General features: G+C 45.0%; 1 protein-coding gene across 6 annotated transcripts in view; it reads left to right on the forward strand.

Moving 5' to 3' along the window:
• Nucleotides 1–23,106, forward strand: part of pacsin1b (protein kinase C and casein kinase substrate in neurons 1b) — a 406,522-nt gene that overhangs the window by 7,002 nt on the left and 376,414 nt on the right. Inside the window, exon 1 of one of the 6 annotated variants that reach the window (XM_070858871.1) lies at nt 22,875–23,051. The exons of 4 other annotated variants lie outside the window; for them this stretch is intronic. The gene's annotated coding sequence lies outside the window, so the exon portion shown is untranslated. Of the gene's footprint in view, nt 1–22,874; nt 23,052–23,106 lie in introns of those variants that run through there. One more of the 6 variants, XM_070858873.1, reaches the window with a different exon arrangement.

Here is a 23,106-nt window from a genome sequence, read left to right on the forward strand (position 1 = left end):
TTTCAGTGGCACGAATGCTACTTGTCACTTATCAGCTCCAGTCTCAATATTTAGCTGGTCTAGCTGCAGGCAGGTATGGACTGCTTCATTTCTGAAAGAATTGTGAATGGAGCTGAACACTGTACAATCATCAGCACACTTCTGACCTTGTGATGGAGGGGAGGTCATTGATGAAGCAGCTGAAGTTGGTTGGGCTTGGGATGCTGTCCTGAACGAACTCCTGCAGCAATGTCCTAGGCTGAGATATATAATGGTTACAACACAGAATGAGTCCATTCGGCCTGTCGAGCCCGTGCTGGCTCTCAGCAAGAGCACTTCAGCTAGTCCCACTCCCCACCCTTTTCCCGTAGCCCTGCAAATTATTTTCCTTCAGATGCTTATCTAATTCCTTTTTGAAAGCCGTGATTGAATCTGCCTCCACCACCCTTTCAGGCAGTGCATTCCAGATCCTAACCACTCTCTGCGTAAAAAAAGTCTTTCCTCATGTTGCCTTTGGTTCTTTTGCCAATCACCTTAAATCTGTGTCCTCTGGTTCTTGACCCTTCTGCCAATGGGAACAGTTTCTCTCTATCTACTCTGTTCAGACCCCTCATGATTTTGAACACCTCCATCAAATCTCTTCTCAACTTTCTCGGCTCTAAGGAGAACAACCCCAGCTTTTCCAGTCTATCCACGAAACTGAAGTCCCTCATCCCTGAAACCATTCTTGTAAATCTTTTCTGCATCCTCTGTAAGGCCTTCATATCCTTTCTAAAATGCGGTGGCCAGAATTGGACATAATACTCCAGGTGAGGCCGAACCAGTGTTTTATAAAGGTTCATCATAACTTCCTTGCTTTTGTACTCTATGCCTCTATTTATGAAGCCCAGGATCCAGTAAGCTTTTTTAACCGCTTTCTCAGCCTGCCCTGCCATCTTCAATGATTTGTGCACATATACCCCCAGGTGTCTCTGTTCCTGCACCCTCTTTAGAATTGTATTCATTAGTTTATATTGCCGCTCCTCGTTCTGCTGACTAAAATGTATCACTTTGCACTTTTCTGCATTAAATTTCATCTGCCATGTGTCTGCCCATTCCAGCAGGCTGTCTGTGTCCTCTTGAAGTCTATCACTATCCTCCTTATTGTTCATTATATTTCTAAGTTTTGTTTCATCTGCAAATTTTGAAATTGTGCCCTATACATCTAAATCCAAGTCATCAAGAAAAGCAGTGGTCCTAGTACTGACCCCTGAGGAACACCACCTTCCTCCAGTCCGATAACCATTCACCACTATTCTGTTTCAAGTTACTTAGCCAATTTTGTATCCTTGCTGCCATGTCCCTTTTATTCCATGGGCTTCAACTTTGCGAGCAAGCCTATTATGTGGCACTTTATCAAACGCCCTTTGGAAGTCCATGTACACCATATCAACCCTTTCTGTTATCTCAATAAAAAACTCAAACAAGTTAGTTGAGCACGATTTGCCTTCAACAAATCTCTGCTGGCTTTCCTTAATTAATCCACATTTGTCCAAGTGACTATCGTTTCTAAAAGCTGCCCCTCTACTGAGGTTAAACTGATTGGCCTGTAGTGCTGGGTTTATCCTTATACCATTTTTTGAACAAGTGTGTAACATTTGCAATTCTCCAGTCCTCTGGCACACCCACGTATCTAAGGATAATTAGAAGATTATGGCCAGTACTTCCGCAATTTCCATTTTTAATTCCCTCAACAATCACAACCCTCTTCCTTTGTGCCAGGTACGATTCCAGCCCCCGTAGAGTTTTCCTCCCAAGCCCTATTGACTTCAGTTTTATGAGGGCTTGTTGGTGTCACACTCGGTCAAATGCGGCCTTGATGTCCAGGGCAAATCACTCTCGTCTCACAGTTGGAATTCGGTTCTTGTGCCCAAGTTTGGACTCGGGCTGTAATGAGGTCTGGAGCCGAGTGCATTTTGTATGAGGCCAACAGAAACTCTACCTGTGTGGATTTCTCAGTAGCTTGACTTGGAGCTTAGTGGTGGATTTCTGCATATGTTAGCCAGCCGGCTGACTTTAAAAAAAAAAAACCCAAACAGGACAGCAAGAAACACTCTTGAAACGTCGATCCTTGCATTGAAAGCACTAACGAAAGCCCAATATTAAAACTGTAGGATTGTGATCTTCAGCCTTAGGCCTGTGATATCCAGTGTGTATGGAATATACTGGTAATTCATGGCATTTCCAAAGTGAAAGCCCTCTATTAAAACAATAGGCCTCTTGAAACGTCTATCCCAGCATTCAAAGCACTAACGTATCTTGCCTGGGTGACCATTACTCATGTGTGAGCTAGGCAATGTTAGTAAGGTATTGAACAATGGCACCACAATGCAGTATAATCTTCTCTTTATTTGATATTTACATATGTCCATTTCAAGCAGGGTCATTGAATAACAGTCAAGAATGGGAACATCAGACAATTTTCCTCGTCCTCTGGCATTTGGAGACCAATTACAGTGTCCCTACTGTGCCCTGGCTGAGGTAAACTAATGCTCTGTGGCTCAGCTACTCACTGTCTGAAATAGCTGAGCCATCCACAGAACCACAGGCGTAAAATTTTAATAGGGGCATTCACTGGAGAAATGCCAAGAATTCTCAGTACGTTCCGTACAGACAGGAGATCACAATTCTCGCCATGAAACTCCAGTCAAACGTGGGAGAGTTGGCAAGTCTGAATAAAATAGATCATCTTCTAAATCCAAAGTGAGCAATGCTTGGCAGATCTTTTAGTGTCCGAGATTAGTTTTGTGTCAATTAGCTAAGTGTCCATTCAATGTTGGAAGTACAGCAACAAAAATAATTAATATAATGTGACTAGAAATATTGTTTTTTGGAGGCATAATTATAAACAGATTGCAAATTAACCAATTGCAAATGAACATGGAATAACTATTCTTAAGCACAAGTGGAAAAAGATAATTCAAAATAAATTTCCAAAGAAAAGTGCTGAATGGATTTACAGAAATGACTCTTTTCTTTAAGACTGTTTGTTTGAATTTATGTGATTGTGAAATGTTGTAGCATGGCATTAGAGTTGTTTAAGGATGTCATTGGAGGAAGGGGTGCATTTTTTTTTAATTAAAATATTTTAAAACTTGAAAACACTTTTATTTGTAGTTGGTTTCATTATTATCTTCCCCCTCCCTTTTTAAGCAAGTCATTTTATGCTAAATTTGGAGGCCAATACAATCCATAGAGATTTCCAAGGCTGCTGTTCATACTATTTTAGGTTTAGCCACCAGGAAGCACTGTTGAACAGTGTGGGGAAAATCAGCCTTTCCAACCATAGGTTGATCTCGTAGCGGTTTGTAATCTTGCTCTCTGAGGGCAGGCTGGGTACAAAAGTTGATTTATAATTGGGATTAAAAAAAGGAAAACCGTGAATGCTAGAAATCTGAAATGCATAGCTGGTCAGTTATTATCATAGTATATTCAGTTAAAGGTTTTGACAGAATGTTAGGATTCCTGGAAGATTGTTTCATAATGGATTGAGATTATGCTTGAAGTTAATTCTGCAATTTGGGGGAGAGAGAGATTGGAACTATTTATTCTGAAAATACATTGGGTGAAATGCAGTATAAATAAAGTTAGTTACCAGTACTGGAGGTAGACATTTTCCCTTTGGTGTACTGATTGGAGCACCAGGCCCGCATGATCCCAGCTACGCTTCTGCACATGCTGCGCCCCTGGGTTTCCGTGGGCCAGTACGCAGCCCTCCAGTACGCAGTGTCAGACAGCAAGCTCCCGAAGGAGGGTCCCCATCAGGTAAGTTCGTATTCTTTTCACAGATCAGCAGCGCACTTCATAGCTACGCTGCTGACTGCAATTCCTGGGCCACTCTGACTTCGTTGCTCAATGGTACAATGGATTCAACACTTAACCAGGGTTCATGGCTGATGGGATGAAATTCTCCTTTGTTTGCTGGCTGTAAGGTTTTTAGGTGCAATGAGTTTGGGTTGTCTTGATTCTGTTACTCATGGGCATTGGCTTGAGTATGCCAACCTAGAAAACTGGCAAAAACTGATAGCTTCAGGAAGGCTGGTGGACCAGAAACAGTGCTAAATCTATGCCTTATGACATGTGAAAGTGGTGAGTTAGACTGAAATACAGTGGGTCATAATCATAACTTCAGCTCCAATTGTGCCCAACATTCCATCACTTTTATTAAATGTGAAAAAACAAAAGTACAGAAAAGTGCATTGTGCAGCCGTGTTAAATTTAGAAATTATTGAAGGGAGCTCTGACTGCTAAAGACACGAGCTTTATTTTCGAGGAGAACCTGGGGAGCATCCTCAGATAATTTTGGTTTTAACTTATTTGGAGGCATAGTAAGATGTGTAGCTGGGAGCAGGAAGTTGCAAAGGGACATAGACAAAGTAAGAAAAATTGTGTCAAATGGAGTTCGATCTGGGGAAGTGTGAGGTCATCCACTTTGAATCCAAGAAGGACAAATCAGAATATTTTCTAAATGGCGAGTGACTAGAAACTGTGGAGGAGTAAAGAGATTTGGTTCTTCATGTACACAAATCACTAAAAGCTAGGTACAAAAAGTTATCAAAAAGGTTAATGGAATATTGCCATTGGTCTTGCAGGCAATGTTTCCTTTAAGGTGTGTGGCCGTGCAGCTGTCTGGAACTCCCACACAGGCCGCTTGCCAGCTTTACAATAGGAAAAAACGCACATGCACGGGAATTTAAATGGATCACGCAGCCCATTAAAGGGGCCACGCTCCCAAAAAAATTAAATGGAATGTTGCTTACGGGGCTGCAGTGCAAAAGGGAAGAAGTTTTGCTTCAGTTGTACATAACTTTGGTCAGACTCCATTTGGAGTAGTGTTGAGTTTGTGGCATCGCATCTCAAGAAGGATCTATTGGCCTGAGAGGGGGTACAGCACAGATTCAAAACCTGTGGCTGCTGAGTCAATTGAAATTTTCACGACTGAGATCAATACATTTTTGTTGGGTAAGAGAACCAAGGGACATGGATCAAAGGTGGGTAAATTGAGATGAGATACAGATCGGCCATGGTCTGATTGAATGTCAGAACAGGCCTGAGGGGCTGAATGGCCTACTCCTGTTCTGATGTTCCTGATAATGTTGCCTCTATTGCACTTGGGTTTGAAAAGATATCTGATAAAATTAGCAGGAGATGGGGCAGAGGGGAACGAGAAATAGAAAGACTGTTTCAGGTGGCGGATGTGACTAAGCGAGAATCTTTTGCAAGGGGCGGAGAGATTGATTGTTCTGGAATGCGCAATGAAAGATACTTAGAACATAAGAACATAAGCAATAGGAGCAAGAGTAGGCCATTCAGCCCCTCGAGCCTGCTCCGCCATTCAATAAGATTATGGTTGATCTTCTATCACAACTCCACTTTTCTGCACTATCCCCATATCCCTTGATATCCGTAATATTGAAAAATCTGTCGATCTCTGTCTTGAATATACTCAACGACTGAGCCTCCACAGCCCTCCTAGGATAGAGAATTCCAAAGATTCACCAGCCTCTGAGTGAAGAAATTTCTCCTCCTCTCAATCCTAAATGGCCGACCCCTTATTCTGAGACTGTAACCTCTGGTTCTAGAATTCCCAGCTTGAGGAAACATCTACCCTGTCAAGCCCTGTAAGAATTTCTTTTAGTTCCTCATTCCCTTGGTTCTCCACTATTTCCAAGAGGTTTTTTGTATTTTCTTCTGTGAAGACAGACACTAGTATTCGTTTAATTACTCTGCCATTTCTTTAATCCCCTTTATAATTTCTCCTGCCTCCACTTTTAAGTGACCCACATTTACTTTTGTTAATCTTCCTTTTTATATACCTATAGAAGCTTTTACTGTCTGTTTTTATGTCTCTCACTAATTTATTCTATTCTATTTTCCCTTTCTTTATCAATTTCTTGGTCCTTCTTTGCTGAATTCTACAATCCTCCCAATCCTCAGGCTTACTGCTCTTGTTGGCAACATTATAAGCCTCTTCCTTTGATCTAATACTATCTTTAACTTCTCTTGTTAGCCACAGTTGGACCACTTTTCCCGTGGGGTTTTTGTGCCTTAAAAGAATGTATGTTTGTTGTAAATTATGTATTACTACTTTAAGTGCAAGCCATTGCTTGTCTACCGTCAACAATGTAGTTTCCCAATCTATCTTCGCCAACTCACCCCTCATCCCTACGTAGTTTGCTTTGTTTAGATTTAAGACCCTAGTTTTGGATTTAATTAAATCACTTACAAACTTAATATAAAATTCTATCATATTACGGTCACTCTTCCCTAAGGGTCCCTTAACTACAAGGTTACTAATTAACCCTTTCTCGTTGCACGATACTAGATCTAAAATAGCCTGTTCCCGAGCTAGTTCCTTAACATGCTGATCTAGAAAACTAGTATACATTCCATGAATTTGTCCTCCATACTATTACTGCAAATTTGGTTTGCCCAGTCTATATGTAGATTATAGTTCCCCATGATTACTGTATTACCGTTGTTACATGCACCTCTAATTTCCTGATATATACTGTGCCCTACATTACCACTACTGTTTGGGGGCCTATAAACAACTCTAACCAATGTTTCCTGCCCCATGCTGTTTCTTAGCTTCACCCAAACTGATTATACTTAGATTTTCAGAGCCAAGATCCTTTTCTCTCTACTGTTTTTATCCCATCTTTTATTGTCAAGGCTACCCCCTCCCTCCTTTTCCATGAGTATCCTGGAATATTTAGCTCCCAACCTTGGTCATTTTGCAACCACATCTCCGTAATGGCTATTTGATCAAATCTATTCATTTCTATCTGCGCTATTAATTCATCTATTTTGCTGCAAATGCTTTGCGCATTCAGATATCGTGCCTTCAGCTTTGACATTTTCCCCGATGTCACCTTAGTCGCTGATGCTCTATTACCTTTGTTACTCACTCTGCCCCTATCCTGACCTACTTATTTTTACCCAAAACTCTACTCTGCTCTAGAACCTTGATATTTTCTTGTTGCATTTAAATTTACTCTTTCCTGAATCCTCCCAGCCTCACTTCATTAGTTTAAAGCCCTGACCACTGCCCTATTCAATTCACCAGGACACTGGTTCCAGCCCGGTTTAAGTGGAGCCCGTTCCAATGGAACAGCTCCTACTTTCCCCAGTACTGGTGCCAGTGCCCCACAAAGCAAAACCCCTGCCTCCTACACCCCTCTTTGAGCCACGCATTTAACCTTCTAATCTGCTTATCCCTAAGCCAATTGGCGCATGGCTCAGGTAACAATCCAGCGATTATTACCTTTTGAGGTTCTGCTTTTGAATTTGGACCTCAACTCCTTAAACTCTCTCAGCAGAACCTCACTCCTAGTTCTACCTATGACATTGGTTCCTGCATGGATCATGAAAACTGGATCCTCTCCTTCCCACTCCAAGTTCTTCTCCAGTCGCAAGGAGATGTCTTTAACCAACAACCTTCAGAACTCTCGGTCGTGGCTGCAGAGAATAATATCTGCCTCTGACTATACTGTCCCCTACGACAACTACATTCCCTTTCACAACCCCCCCGCCTCCCCCTCACTTGAATGGCCTCTTGCACCATGGTCAGCTTGCTCATCCATCCTGCAGGCTTTTCCCTGATCCACACAGGCAGCAAAAACCTCATACCTGCTGGGTAAGGACAAATGCCAAGGCTCCTCCAGCAATGCATCTGGGATCTCCTTAACTGTCTTGAGTTGCAGTCACACCCTGCTATTCCTGATCACTAACCAGACCTGTACCACTACCAAACCTAAGGAGGTGACTGCCTCCTGGATCAAAGTGTCCAGGTAACTCATCCCCTCCCTGATGCTCTGAAATGTCTGGACCTCTGACCCCAGCTCAACAACTAGTTAGGCCATAGCTAGATTACTGCATTCAGTTCTGGTCATCACATTACAGGAAATATGTAATTGCACGAGAGAGGGTACAGAGGAGATTTACGAGGATGTTGCCTGGACTAGAGAATTTTAGCTATGAGGAAAGACTGGATATGCTGGGGTTATTTTCTTTGGAACAGAAGAGGTTGAGGGGAGGCCTAATTGAGGTGTATAAAATTATGAGGAGCCTCGATAGAGTGGATAGAAAGGACCTATTCTCCTTAGCAGAGGGGTCAGGAACCAAGGGCATAGATAAAGTAAGTGTTGGGAGGCATTTTTTCACCCAGAGGGTGATAGGGGTCTGGAACTCCCTGCCTGAAAGGGTGATAGGGGGATTTAAAAAGTATTTAAAAAGTACTTGGATATGCGCTTGAAGTGCCATAACCTACAAGGCTACAGACCAAGAGCTGGAAAGTAGGATTAGGCTGGAAAGCTCTTTGTTGGCCAGCACGGACACAATGGACTAAATGGCCTCCTTCATTGCTGTAAATTTCTATGATTCTGTGAACTCTGAGCTGAAATTCCTCAAGATGCAGGCACTTACTGCAAACATGGTTGTCCGAGATCACAATGTTCTCCACAAACTCCCACATGCTGCAGTTGCGGCACACCATCTGTACTGCCATCCCTACATGACCTTGTTCTATTTAATTAAATTTGTATTTAAGTAACTTAGTTTATAATTTAGTTCCTTGACTAAATTGATCTAGATTAAGTTATAGGTAAATGAAATTTAATATCTACCTGTAACACAAAGCACTACAAGTAGTGTAGGCAAAAAGCAGCATCCCCTCTTCTTTGAATTCCCATTCTTTCCATATTCCCAAATAAAACACTTGGTTTAAATGCACTGCGTTTAATGTCGCTCTATGCTCTGCAGACATGTTTACTACCAAGCTCATGGTCTACAGGGCTGTCGTAATACCTGCCCTCCTGTATGGCTCAGAGACATGGACCATGTACAGCAATCACCTCAAGTTGCTGGAGAAATATCACCAACGATGTCTCCGCAAGATCCTACAAATCCCCTGGGAGGACAGGCGCACCAACATCAGGGTCCTCATCCAGGCTAACATCTTCAACATTGAAGCACTGACCACACTCGATCAGCTCCGCTGGGCAGGCCACATAGTTCGCATGCCAGACATGAGACTCCCAAAGCAAGCTCCTTCACAGCAAACGAGCCAAAGGTGGGCAGTGGAAACGCTACAAGGACACCCTCAAAGCCTCCCTGATAAAGTGCAACATCCCCACTGACACCTGGGAGTCCCTGGCCCAAGACTGCCCTAAATGGAGGAAGTGCATCCGAGAGGGCGCTGAGCACCTCGAGTCTCAATGCCGAGAGCATGCAGAAATCCAGCGCAGGCAGCGGAAAGAGCGTGCGGCAAACCAGTCCCACTCACCTCTTCCCTCAACGACTATCTGTCCCACCTGTGACAGAGTCTGTGGCTCTCGTATTGGACTGTTCAGCCACCAAAGAACTCACTTCAGGAGTGGAAGCAAGTCTTCCTCGATTCTGAGGGACTGCCTGTGATGATGATGATTTACTTTTATACTATAGCAGCCTCCCCCAAGTTACATGTGATAACTCAGCTCCCCTGCTCCCAGTGATTAGCACCTATTCAAGACAAATACAACTGACTTGACGGCTAACAGCCACTGGCAGGCAGCTTCTGTTAACTACAGTTTATAAAGTTCTAGGTTTAAATCAAAATGTTAAAATAAATTTCACTATTTACAGGTGGTACTTACCAATACTTGCCAGAAATTCCCACTCTTTCCAAATTCCCAAATAATAGTCTGTTTAATCCCGCTCTGTGCAGACTACCTACAGGCATAGGGAGAATGGGTGGGGAGAGAGACCCTGTTTAACATGAAGAGAGAGAGAAAGACACTTTTGGTGGAAGGGAGAGGAGAGTGAAACACTGAACTGATAGTAGTGGAATTCCAATTCAGTTGACTTAATTAAGCTGTAATGTGTTTGTTTTAGTGTGTAGTAGGTGTCAGCTGTGGCTCAGTGGGTAGCACTCTTGCCTCTGAGTGAAAAGGTTGTGGGCTCAAGTCTCACTTCAGGGACTTGTGCATAAAAATCTAGGCGGACACTTCAGTGCAGTGCTGAGGGAAAGCTACACTGTCAGAGGTGCCATCCTTCGGATGAAACGTTAAACCAAAGCCCTATCTGCTCTCTCAATTGGATGTAAAAGATCCCATGGCACTATTTCGAAGAAGAGCAGGAGAGTTAACCCGGTGTCCTGGCCAATATTTATCCCTCAATCAACATAACAAAAGCAGATTATCTAGTCATTATCACATTGCTGTTTGTAGGATCTTGCTGTGTGCAAGTTCGCTGCTGCGTTTCCTACATTACAACAGTGACTACACTTAAAAAGTACTTCATTGGCTGTAAAGTGCTTTTTGAGACATCCGGTGGTCGTGAAAGTCTTTCTTTCTTTTGTACTGACTAATGGGGTTGTTGCGATCAGGATCATGCAAATAGATGATTCTCATCTGGAGTCTAGGGAAATCACAGGATATGGAGATCGGGCGGGAAAGTGGAGTTGAGGTCGATGATCAGCCATGATCTTATTGAATGGTGGAGCCGGCTCAATGGGCCGTAGGGCCTACACCTGCTCCTATTTCTAATGTTCTTATGTTCTGTATTTTATTGGTCTGGGCAGAGGCTTCAGCCATAATGTCAAATAGTTGATAGAGAGAGGTCAGGCTAGGTAACATGTCAAGGACTCAATGTCACCTGGTGAGTGGGGTGGGGGGAGTTCACAAGGTAAGCATGGAAGAAAATGACTTGGCCACATTACTCCACAGGTCATTTCTTTTGTCTGTGAGCAGTGCAGTGAAACATTGCTTGTTACTGTAAATAGCTTTCCTATATAAAATCTTTCCCTGTGTTAAAAATCCCCCCCCTCCCCATAACAATGCAATGACTGATTCCCTGGCTGTGGGTTGCTGCCTGTCAATGCTGGTCTTTAACTGTCCACTAGGTGGCATATACAAGTGCTTTTGAGTGTTTTAAAAAATTTGCTGGGAAAGTGGTGGTGAGCCGCCGCCTTGAACCGCTGCTGTCCTTGTGGTGAAGGTACTCCCACAGTGCTGTTAGGGAGGGAGTTCCAGGACTTTGACACAAAGATGATGAAGGAATAGTGATATATTTCTAAGTCAGGATGGTGTATAACTTGGAGGGGAACTTGCAGGTGATCGTGTTCCCATACACCTGCTGCTCTTATACAGGTCACGGGTTTGGGAGGTGCTGCTGAAGATGCCATGGCGAAGTGCTGCAGTGCACCTTATAGATGGTACACACTGCAGTGAGTGTTGAAGGTGGTGGACGGCTTGTCAATCAAGGGGCTGCTTTGTCCTGGAAGGTGTTGAGCTTCTTGAGTGTTGTCGGAACTGCAATTATCCAGACAAGTGGAGAGTATTCCAGTGGAGAGTATTACGAGGTGAGACACTCGCCACAGAATACCCAGCCTCTGACTTGCTCTTGTGGCCACAGTATTAATGTGGCTGGTCCAGTTAAGTTTCTGGTCAATGGTGACCCCAGGATGTTGATGGTGGGGGATTTGGCGATGGTAATGCCGTTGAATATCAAGGGGTGGTGGTTAGACTCTTGCTTGTTGGAGATGGTCATTGCCTGGCACTTGTGTGGCACGAATGTTACTTGCCACTAATCAGCTCAAGCCTGAATGTTGTCCAGGTCTTGCTGCATGAGAGCATGGACTGTTTCATTTTCTGAAGCGTTGCGAATGGAACTGAACACTGTACAATCATCAGCGAACATCCCCATTTCTGACCTTATGATGGAGTGAAGGTCATTCATTAAGCAGCTGAAGATGGTTGGGTCTAGGACCCTGCCCTGAGGAACTCCTGCAGTGATGTCTTGGGTTGAGATGATTGACCTCTAACAACCACAACCACCTTCCTTTGTGCTAGTAATGACTCCAGTCAGTGGAAAGTTTTCCCCGATTCCCATTGACTTCAATTTTACTAGGGCTCCTTGATGCTACACTCGGTCATATGCAGTCTTGATGTCAAGAGCAGTCACTCTCACCTCACCTCTGGAATTCAGCTCTTTTGGCCATGTTTGGACCAAGGCTATAATGAGGCCTGGAGCCGAGTGGTCCTGACTGAACCCAAACTGAGCAACGGTGAACAGGTTATTGACGAGTAAGTGCCGCACTGTTGACAGCACCTTCCATCACTTTGCTGATGATTGAGAGTAGACTGATGGGGCGGTAATTTGCTGGATTGGATTTGTCCTGCTTTTTGTGGACAGGTCATATCTGGGCAGTTTTCCACATTGGCAGAAAGATGCCTGTATTGTAGCTGTATTGGAACAGCTTGGCTAGAAGCACGGCTAGTTCTGGAGCACAAGACTTGAGCACGATAGGCGGGATGTAGTGGGAGTCCATAGCCTTTGTTGTATCCAGTGCGCTCAGCTGCTTCTTGATATCCCGTAAATCTAATTGGCTGAAGACTGGCTTCTGTGATGGTGAGGACCTCCGGAGGAAGCCGATATATATCATCCGCTTGGCACTTCTGGCTTAGGATGGTTGCAAACACTTCAGCCTTGTCTTTTGCACTCGCGTGCTTGGCTCCGCCATTATTGAGAATGGGAATGTTCATGGAGCCTCCTCCTCCTCCCGTTAGTTGTTTAATTGTCCACCGCTATAGTGTGTGGGGTCGGGGAGAAGGTCAGCAACCCGGGGAGGCAGTGGGTAAGAAGGTTAGCAAATTAGGCTGGGGGTGGGGGGGGGGGGGGGGGGTGGCAGGGGATTAGGTCATGAACTTGGGTGAAGTGGGTGGGGCCGGATCTTGTTTGGGAGGGTGGGAGAAGGTCTTAACCTGTGAGAGTGAGCTCTATTCTGTCTGGAGTCGGCAGTCAGCATGGCTCGAATTACACTTTGTAAAGTCACCGATTACGTCGGCAGGGTGGTTCCAATTACACATTCCAGAGAAACAGCTGGGTGTGTCTTATCCTCCAAGGGGACCAATCAGCAACCAGTCATGTGATCAAGAGGACCCAATCAGAGCTTTTAGGTATTACAAATAAACGCATCCCTCATTTGAAAAAGTAGTATTGATGGGGACACCCACTAATTTACTTCAGAGATCGTACACATCAACGGAGAAGATGCTGGATTATACTTTGTCAACTATGAATAGCCTCCTTCTGTGCTGTATGATTGTGAGTCTATGGCCAGGTTGTAGAAGTACATGTGATCAATAGGTGCATCACTATCTGACATCTCTAAATATTTAATTGGGAGGATTGGCTGACAGAATGGGTACAAATTTAGGTGTTTAGCGGCACCCGTTACCACCAGATTCAGGGAACAAAATGGCAGCCAACCCACTTCCACCCATTGCTGGTGGGTCCTGTGGCAGCTGCCAATGTCAGCGATCACCAAAATTATGTAGATGTTGCAGATCATGACATCAGTGAGTGTACGACACTCATTTGACGGCCTATCTGCCATTTTCAACTTTGCCATTCCACTTACCGGCATGTCTTAAGTGTGACCAGCTGAGCAAGCGTGACATTTTTAGGTGCACCTGGTGCTACTCCTGGCATGCTCTTTTGCAGTCCTCAATGAATGAGGGTTGGTCCCCTGGCTTGATGGTAATGGTAGAGTGAGGGATATGCTGGGCATGAGATTACAGATTGTGGTGGAATACAATTCTGCTGTTTCTGATGACCCACAGCACCTCAATGATGCCCAGTTTTGAGCTGCTAGATCTGTTTTGAATCTCTCCCATTTAGCACAATGGGAGTGCCGCACAATGGTAGTGCCACACAACACGATGGAGGGTGTCCTCCGTGTGAAGACAGCACCTCAGCTACACCAGGACTGAGCGGTGATCACTGCCACTAATGCTGTTATGGACAGATGCATCTGCGACCGGTAGATTGGTGAGGACGAGGTCAAGGTCGTGAGGGTTTTTCCCCTCACCTTGGTTCTTTCTCCACCTGCTTCAGACCCAGTCTGGCAGCTATGTCCTTCAGGACTCGGCCAGCTCAGTCAGTAGTGCTGCTACTGAGCCACACTTGGTGATGGATATTTAAGTCTCCAACCCAGAGTAAATTCTGTGCTGGTAAATGGTGTCCTTCCTGCCAGTTAGTATACAAGTTGTAAGTATTTTTCACATACATAAAGAACAGGAGTAGGCTACTGAGCCCCACGAGCCTGTTCTGCCATTCAACCTCAACTACATTTACAGATCTTTGTTTCATATCCCTTGATACTCTTTCCTAATAAAAATCTGATTTTAGCCTTGAAAGCTTCAATTGACTCAGCATCACAGCCTTTTGCAGGAGAGAATTCCAGCTTTCCACTACTGTGAGAAAAATGTTTCCTGATTTCACTCTTGAATGGCCTAGCTATAATTTAAGATTGTGCCCCCTTATTATGGATTTGCCGACCAAAGGAAATGTTTTCTGTATCTACCCTATCGAATTCCTTTATCATACATTTTTTTTAAATCTTCTAAGAAGCATTTTGGCAGAAAATCTGCTGTCACGACTCGGCCACCTTCCCTGCACAGTCAATCCAAGTTTGCAGATTTATTAGATGAGCATTTTGTAGTTTAAACCAGCATCTGACCAGTGCACGACAGTGTGCTGGCACTTGACCTGCTGCTAATCTCAGTTACAAAATGGTGTACCAGACTTTGAGCAATGTTCCAACCTGCTTTTAACATTTTAGAATCATTTGTATGGTGCAGTATAATTTGCAACCTAATTTATGAAATATTTTGGTTTTTTTTTGATGCAGTTCAGTTCTAGAAATTGTGTGAAGACATTAATGTAATCACCGTTCAGTGTTTGAAAACGCATGTAAATTCCATGGGTTATCTGGGATTTAAAATGCACCAAGTCTTGAACTTAAGCAGCAAATTATGAATGATTTTAGCATAATAAAATGAAAATGTTCACAATTTATAAATATTGTATTTGTTTGTTTAATCCGTATTAAAATTGGAGGGAAACAATTTAACTAGAAAAGGTAGGAATTAAGTCTGCCTTCAAGGGACCCTGGTCTGATGTTTACTAACATCAGTAGGTTTAACAAGAACAGTTTTAAAATCATTTTTTTAATATGTATTTTGATATATTTCTTTCTGTGAGTGGCTATTCTTCATGTGAGTCATCATAGGCAGTCCCTCAGAAACAAGGAAGACTTGTTTCCACTCTTAAAATGAGTCCTTAGGTGGCTGAACAGTCCAATACGAGAGCCACAGTCCCTGCCACAGGTGGGACACAGTCATTGGGGGTAAGGGAGGGTGGGACAGGTTTGCCCCATGTTCTTTCTGCTGCCTGCGCTTAATTTTTGCATGCTCTCGGCGATGAGACGCGAGGCGCTCAGCACTTCCGGGTGCACTTCCTCCACTTAGGGCGGTCTTTGGCCAGGGGCTCCCCGGTGTCGGTGGGGATGTTGCACTTTGAGGGTGTCCTTGTAACGTTTCCTCTGTCCACCTTTGGCTCGTTGCCATGAAGGAGCTCTGAGTAGAGCGCTTGCTTTGGGAGTCTCGAGTCTGGCATGCGGACGATGTGGCCTGTCCAGCGGAGCTGATCAAGTGTGGTCAGTACTTCAATGCTGGGGATGTTGGCCTGGACAAGGACACTAATGGTGCGTTTGTCCTCCCAGGGGATTTGTCGGATCTTGCGGAGGCATTGTTGGTGGTATTTCTCCAGCAACTTGAGGTGTCTGTTGTACATGGTCCATGTCTCTGAGCCATACAGGAGGGCGGGTATTACTACAGCTCTGTAGACCATGAGCTTGGTGGTAGATTTGAGGGCCTGGTCTTCGAATACTTGCTCAGGTGGCCGAAGGCTGCACTGGCACACTGGAGGCGGTGTTGAATCTCCTCCTCAACGTCTGCTTTTGTTGATAAAAGGCTCCCGAGGTATGGGAAATGGTCCACGTTGTCCAGGGCCGCGACATGGATCTTGATGACTGGGGGGCAGTGCTGTGTGGCGAGGACAGGCTGGTGGAGCACGTTTGTCTTGCGTAAGGCCCATGCTTTCGTACGCCTCAGTAAATACGTTGACTGTGTCCTGGAGTTCAGCTCTGAATGTGCGCAGACGCAGGCGTCGTCTGCGTACTGTAGCACGACGATAGAGGTTGGGGTGGTCTTGGATCTGGCCTAGAGACGACGAAGGTTAAACAGCTTCCCACTGGTTCTGTACTTTAGTTCCACTCCAGCGGGGAGTTTGTTGACTGTGAGGTGGAACATGGCAGTGTAAGTACCTGGAAAGCGAGTGTGGGTAGGTACTTGACCAGGGAGAGCTTCACTGCCACGTTTGCACCCGAGGCGCACATTCACGCTGGGGTCATTGTTAGCAATGAAGATTGGGAATCCTGACTATATTTATTTTCCACTCCCAAGCCCAGATGTGATGAGGCCAATTGTAACTCTCCCACTGCGGCCTTGGCGGAGATTAGCTAACTCAACGTGGGCTGAGAATCAAGCCTACCACATTCTGGTCTTTTTGGCTTAGTGCTATATCAACTGGTGCCATTACCCACTAGAATGCTCACAATCAATTCTTTGGCCTCGAAATTTGATGGTGCTGTGCCTGTCTTTTGGGTGCCTAAGCCTCCAATCTGGCGGGCAGGAAACATGCGCTCATTTCCAGCTGGAAGTGCCCTATCCAACATATTGGATCGGCTTTTCTGTTGGCGTCAAGTGCACGCCAGAACTATGGAAAACACGGAATAATTTATAAAGTAGGGATCTGTGCCTATTTCCGGACCCTTTTCCGGTCTGACCCAGTGCCACGTGCTGAACTCCCCCAGTAACTTGTGCACTAACTTGCAGCAAGCACCCTTCACCAGTGATATTTAAAGGAAACATGCAGTACATACAGGTTAGTTGCTGGTTCATTATTTCAGGCTACTGGTTAAATTCTGGCTGTTTTTTGGTCTGTTTTATCACTCTGGAATGTTCAGTTTGTTTGTACAGAAGAGTTTGCTGGTGTTGCACTGTTGTTGGCTGCCTTATAATTAGTTTGATTGCAGTCACAGGTGGTGTGGTGCCTTCGGGGCTGGAATACGAAGGGGAGCAGCAAGGAAGGCAGCAGAGAGTAGGGGCAGCTGCCACAAGAGGGAGGAGGAGATAAGCACTGCTCAGGAGGCTATAACCACAGTGGTATTCAGGGAGTACTTCTCCTACCTCAACCTCACTGAGCAGCAATGTGAGCTGCTATCACTTCACAAAGGAGGCTGTCATCGAGCTGTCACCTGCTGCAGTCGCAACTTGAGCCTCTCATCAGAGCATGGGCAGCACTGCTTGTAGCTGTCAAGGTCACCATGACCCTTTATGCCATGGGCTCCTTTCAGGCTGTAGCAGGTGACCTATATCAGTTCGCAGGCCACAGCTGGATCAGGAAGGTCACCGAGGCGCTCGACACCAGGAGGAACACCTACATTTCCTTCCCTGTGGACAGAGCGAAACAGGATGAAAGAGCACTAGGCTTCGCCCACATTGTGGCTCCCCATCACCAGCCTGGCTTCTGTATCAAACGTAAAGGATTCCACTCCCTCAATGTGTCATCAAACAAACAATCGCAGTGCTCAATCAATGCTTCCAATGCCTGGACTATTCCAGGGAAGCTGCGTAGTACAGCCCTGAGTGGGTATTCAGATTTGTGGTTGTCTGCTGCATGCTCCATAACTTTGCCATCATGTGGGACCAGCTATGACCACCACTTGGACAGCAAGAAGTGAGCTTCCATTGCAGGTGTGTGAGCTGTCAGGAGAGGATCCATGATAGTAAGCGCCACTGTTGATGGAGCAGACCACTTGGTTCATGTTGGGCAGAATGGTCTCCATACGAAGCCATGACACATGTTGAAGCTGGACCACTTCATGCTCTACAACATTGTGCAAACTTGCTAGCAGGCTGTTCAGTGCACCTAGCATTTCCTGGCAAATGCCCATCAGCCTTTTCGGTAGGCTGGGGCCCTTGAAATCAGCATCCGAGTCCTCTGCAGCTGAGCTAGTATGCAATCTCTCCCTCTGGCAAGCTACCACCTGTGGCGTCCGATCACCCTGTCCTAGCTCCTGCACACTTGTGGTCAGTGATTCACCACATGAAGACCCCTCCTCTCGCCAACACTCAAGTGTGTGTGATGCCAGTATCTGAGCAGGTGCTTGCGAGGGTGCGATCGAGTGACTCTATCTTCAGGAAGGCTGGGCTACTCTTCCTCAACTAACATCGATATTTTCAGCACCTGAAATGAAAGAGAAGGACAAGTGTTATCTTTTCGTATTGAGTGAATTTTACGTGCTGCCTGAGACAAAACTAACGCATGTCCTGCCCCCTGAGCGTCCCACCCCATTGCTGTTCTTCTTCTGGCAAGATCGAATTGCTAAGCCTTGATAACTACTTAAAGCAGTGAAAAATTAAAACCAACAGATGTAGATATAATATTTCTGAACAAATTGTTTCAAATACTTTGCAGGTAACAGCTGTAGAGTTTACATTGATTTGCATACAGTGCCATATTTACAGTACGGTGAATATGTCTGCATTTCACCCACATCGTTTGATAATCTAGGCCATCGGTTGCAATATTAAGAGAAAAATGCCAGGTTTTCCTCAAGACTCTGTGAAGCACTTTGGGGCATTTTCTAGTTAAAAGTGCTAGATAAATACAAGTTGTTTAATGTGATCTCCAAAACAATAGTCAAAATCTCAGAATCCCTTGCAATAAAAATGGAATTTGGCTTATGCAGTCACCATAACCCAGTGGCCCTGCTGATAATATACAGAATTTGTATAATTCACCCATTTAGTAGTCCAATATCCTGTGAGGCTCTGTTTTCTGGCAGTGCTTTAATAAAGATACTTGTATCATCACACCAACTGACTGCTGTCAATGCTGTTTACTTAAAAAAAAAATCAATTCACTGCTCTCCAGATATAAGAATATTGCTGACAATAATAGTGGTGAAGCTTCAGTCTGCGGGTTATGGTGTCATCTGAACCCTTTGATTGGATTGCTGTCAGACAAATCACTGACGTGCATTTATAATGGCACTTCTACTGATTAGCTACCAACGTGATATAAAGAACCACAAGCTATAAAAGAGAGCCACACACACTCTGGTGGTCTGATGCTACAGCACGGCTTAACCAACCCTTTCTTTTCTCTTGGTCTAGTCATAGAAATAGGCGTCCCTTTCTCCCACCTCGCCCACATCCTTTGCTAGTCTGAAGGGGAAGATAAGTGATCTGATCCTAGACCTCCTTCCCTGAAATGCATGGCTGACATTAGGACCATTAGGATATGTTTTGTGGAAGAAGTTATTGATATGAACCTGGTGTCTTACTGAGTTGTAGAATATTACTCGTCTTTGACCACTTCTTCATGTTACCCACATGTCTACTACTACGAGACGAATTTAAAGAGCTAGGAGCTAAATTAAAAAGTAGGACCTCAAAAGTAGTAATCTCAGGATTTCTATCAGTGCCACGTGCTAGTCAGAGTAGGAATCGCAGGATAGTTCAGATGAATACGTGGCTTGAACAGTGGTGCAGCAGGGAGGGATTCAAATTCCTGGGGCATTGGAACCGGTTCTGGTGGAGGTGGGACCAGTACAAACCGGACGGTCTGCACCTAGGCAGGACCGGAACCAATGTCATAGGAGGAGTGTTTGCTAGTATTGGGGAGGAGTTAAATGAATATGGCAGGGGAATGGGAATCAATGCAGGGAGACAGAGGGAAACAAAATGGAGACAGAAGCAAAAGACAGAAAGGAGATGGATAAAAGTGGAGGGCAGAGAAACCCAAGGCAAAAAAACAAAAAGGGCCACTTTGCAGCAAAATTCTAAAGGGTCAAAGTGTGTTTAAAAAGGCAAGCCTGAAGGCTCTGTGCCTCAATGCGAGACTGCAGATAGCAGTTAACGGATACGATGTGGTTGGCATCACGGAGACATGGCTCCAGGGTGACCAAGGCTGGGAACTCAACATCCAAGGGTATTCAACATTTAGGAAGGATAGACAGAAAGGAAAAGGAGGTGGGGTGGCATGGCTGGTTAAAGAGGAAATTAATGCAATTGTAAGGAAAGACATTAGCTTGGATGATGTGGAATTGGTATGGGTGGAGCTACAGAATACCAAAGGGTAGAAAACGCTAGTGGGAGTTGTGTACAGACCTCCAAACAGTAGTAGTGATGTTGGGGAGGACATCAAACAGGAAATTAGGGGTGCATGCAATAAAGGTGCAGCAGTTATCATGGGTGACTTTAATATGCATATAGATTGGGCTAACCAAATTGGAAACAGTACGGTGGAGGAGGATTTCCTGGAGTGCATAAGGGATGGTTTTCTAGAGCAATATGTCGAGGAACCAACTAGGGGGGAGGCCACCTTAGACTGGGTGTTGTGTAATGAGAGAGGATTAATTAGCAATCTCGTTGTGCGAGGCCCCTTGGGGAAGAGTGACCATAATATGGTGGAATTCTACATTAGGATGGAGAATGAAACAGTTAATTCAGAACTTCATGGTCCAGAACTTAAAGAAGGGTAACTTTGAAGGTATGAGGCGTGAATTGGCTAGAATAGATTGACGAATGATACTTAAGGGGTTGACAGTGGATGGGCAATGGCAGACATTTAGAGACCGCATGGATGAACTACAACAATTGTACACCCCTGTCTGGCGTAAAAATAAAAAAGGGAAGGTGGCTCAACCGTAGCTTCCAAGGGAAATCAGGGATAGTATTAAAGCCAAGGAAGTGGCATACAAATTGGCCAGAAATAGCAGCGAACCCGGGGACTGGGAGAAATGTAGAACTCAGCAGAGGAGGACAAAGGGTTTGATTAGGGCAGGGAAAATAGAGTACGAGAAGAAGCTTGCAGGGAACATTAAGACGGACTGCAAAAGCTTCTATAAATATGTAAAGAGAAAAAGGTTAGTAAAGACAAACGTAGGTCCCCTGCAGTCAGAATCAGGGTAAGTCATAACTGGGAACAAAGAAATGGCAGACCAATTGAACAAGTACTTTGGTTCGGTATTCACTAAGGAGGACACAAACAAGCTTCCGGATATAAAAGGGGTCAGAGGGTCTAGTAAGAAGGAGGAACTGAGGGAAATCCTTATTAGTCGGGAAATTGTGTTGGGGAAATTGATGGGATTGAAGGCCGAAAAATCCCCAGGGCCTGATGGTCTGCATCCCAGAGTACTTGAGGAGGTGGCCTTGGAAATAACGGATGCATTGACAGTCATTTTCCAACATTCCATAGACTCTGAAGCAGTTCCTATGGAGTGGAGGGTAGCCAATGTAACCCCACTTTTTAAAAAAGGAGGGAGAGAGAAAACAGGGAATTATAGACCGGTCAGCCTGACATCGGTAATGGGTAAAATGATGGAATCAATTATTAAGGATATAGCAGCGCATTTGGAAAGAGGTGACCTGATCGGTCCAAGTCAGCATGGATTTGTGAAAGGGAAATAATGCTTGACAAATCTTCTGGAATTTTTTGAGGATGTTTCCAGTAGAGTGGACAAGGGAGAACCAGTTGATGTGGTGTATTTGGACTTTCAGAAGGCTTTCGACAAGGTGCCACACAAGAGATTAATGTGCAAAGTTAAAGCACATGGGATTAGGGGTAGTGTGTTGACGTGGATTGAGAACTGGTTGTCAGACAGGAAGCAAAGAGTAGGAATAAATGGGTACTTTTCAGAATGACAGGCAGTGACTAGTGGGGTACCGCAAGGTTCTGTGCTGGGGCCCCAGCTGTACATTAATGATTTAGACGAGGGGATTAAATGTAGTATCTCCAAATTTGCGGATGACACTAAGTTGGGTGGCAGTGTGAGCGGCGAGGAGGAGGTTGCAGAGTGACTTGGATAGGTTAGGTGAGTGGGCAAATGCATGGCAGATGAAGTATAATGTGGATAAATGTGAGGTTATCCACTTTGGTAGCCAAAACAGAGAGACAGACTATTATCTGAATGGTGACAGATTAGGAAAAGGGGAGGTGCAACGAGACCTGGTTGTCATGGTACATCAGTCATTGAAGGTTGGCATGCAGGTACAGCAGGTGGTTAAGAAAGCAAATGGCATGTTGGCCTTCATAGCGAGGGAATTTGAGTACAGGGGCAGGGAGGTGATATTACAGTTGTACAGGACCTTGGTGAGGCCACACCTGGAGTATTGTGTACAGTTTTGGTCTCCTAACTTGAGGAAGGACATTCTTGCTATTGAGCGAGTGCAGCGAAGGTTCACCAGACTGACTCCTGGGGTGGCGGGACTGACATATCAAGAAAGACTGGATCAACTGGGCTTGTATTCGCTGGAGTTCAGAAGAATGAGAGGGGATCGCATAGAAACAATTAAAATTCTGAAGGGTTTCGACAGGTTAGATGCAGGAAGAATATTCCCAATGTTGGGGAAGTTCAGAACCAGGGGTCACAGTCTAAGGATACCGGGTAAGCCATTTGGGACCGAGATGAGGAGTAACTTCTTCACCCAGAGAGTGGTGAACCTGTGGAATTCTCTACCACAGAAAGTTGTTGCGGCCAATTCACTAAATATATTCAAAAAGGAGGTAGATGTAGTCCTTACTACTAGAGGGATCAAGGGGTATGGCGAGAAAGCAGGAATGGGGTACTGAAGTTGCATATTCAGCCATGAACTCATTGAATGGCCTACTCCACCTATTTTCTATGTTGCCAAGTTTCTGGCTGCTTCTGGGGGTATCTAACCTGAAACTATGGTGAATTCAAACTACTTGTCTAGACTAACTATTCAATGCTAGACCAAACAATCAGTGTTTTAGTCTTGAATCCTAAGCCTGCACTCTCACTACAAATGAATTCTCCATCACTCAATGGGTAAACGAGCTGTGTGGACCAGGAAGCTCCCGAGTTTGATCTCTGGGCTGTGTTCAGGCTGTTGCGGCACCACAACTGACCACAATGCCCGAGCGACACGGCTTCCGCCCGGAGCGGTCACGCGAGGCTCGAGCCAAATTTAGGTGCGGGCTAATTGACGTGCGGCCGGAGCCAAACAGGTAACGTGCTGCAACGAGCCGGTGGGGCGGGAAGTCGGCCAGCTACCACACTGAGGCGGTGGGGGCAGTGAAGCCGATCCCAGGGGAATACTTCGAATGGGCTGGCAGTAAGTAAGCCAATATTTTTTTGTAGACCTAGGAGGAGCCCTCATTACTCAAGGG

This window comes from Pristiophorus japonicus, chromosome 17 (assembly GCF_044704955.1).
Source record: "Pristiophorus japonicus isolate sPriJap1 chromosome 17, sPriJap1.hap1, whole genome shotgun sequence".
NCBI classification, from domain to species: domain Eukaryota; kingdom Metazoa; phylum Chordata; class Chondrichthyes; family Pristiophoridae; genus Pristiophorus; species Pristiophorus japonicus.